Below are 598 nucleotides of genomic sequence, written 5' to 3'. Positions count from 1 at the left end.
AGACATAGAGACAGAAAGCGAGAAATCACCCCCCAGGGGGGATGGTCACGCCGCAATCCCTTCTCCTCCATTCTCCTCTCGGGATCTTGGGCACGCATGCACACGCGCCCGGCATGAGTTTTAAGCCACTGGGTCCGGGACACGAACCGCGGTCGACTACGTGGGAGTCCAGCGACATAGCCATTACGCTAACTGCTGGTTCCCTGGCAATTATTCTTCTGAGCACTCTGGACAGAGAAGTTAAAAGAAGTCAGAGAGCTCTAGGGGAAAAAAGTTGTCTCCTATAGACAAGAGTAAGTCAGTGAAAATCATGTTAAGAAGAATAAAAACTATTTTACTCTAAAAATATGACTTACTAGAAAATGTGCGAGCTAATAAAAAATTTAAGGTAGATATCAAAACCAAAGGTATTAGAAGAAAACTACAAGATAATATTCCTCTTAACATAGATGCAAATACCTTTTTAAAAATTTAATTCCATTTGTTATTATTAATAATTTAAAAAATGTGACCAGAGAAAGAAAGAGAAAGCAAGAAAGTAAACCACCAGGTCCAGGATTCGAATTGTCATTGGCCATGTGGGAATCCAGAGCCTTAA

At 41.0% G+C, this 598-nt stretch overlaps 1 protein-coding gene across 2 annotated transcripts in view; it reads right to left on the bottom strand.

Annotated features, from left to right (window-relative positions):
* NDUFB3 (NADH:ubiquinone oxidoreductase subunit B3) overlaps positions 1 to 598 on the bottom strand; it is a 12,061-nt gene that overhangs the window by 1,136 nt on the left and 10,327 nt on the right. The gene's annotated exons all lie outside the window — the stretch shown is intronic.

This window comes from Tupaia chinensis, unplaced genomic scaffold (genome assembly GCF_000334495.1).
Source record: "Tupaia chinensis unplaced genomic scaffold, TupChi_1.0 Scaffold000361_2, whole genome shotgun sequence".
Lineage (NCBI taxonomy): Eukaryota > Metazoa > Chordata > Mammalia > Scandentia > Tupaiidae > Tupaia > Tupaia belangeri.
This window is presented reverse-complemented; position numbering and strand designations above follow the sequence as displayed.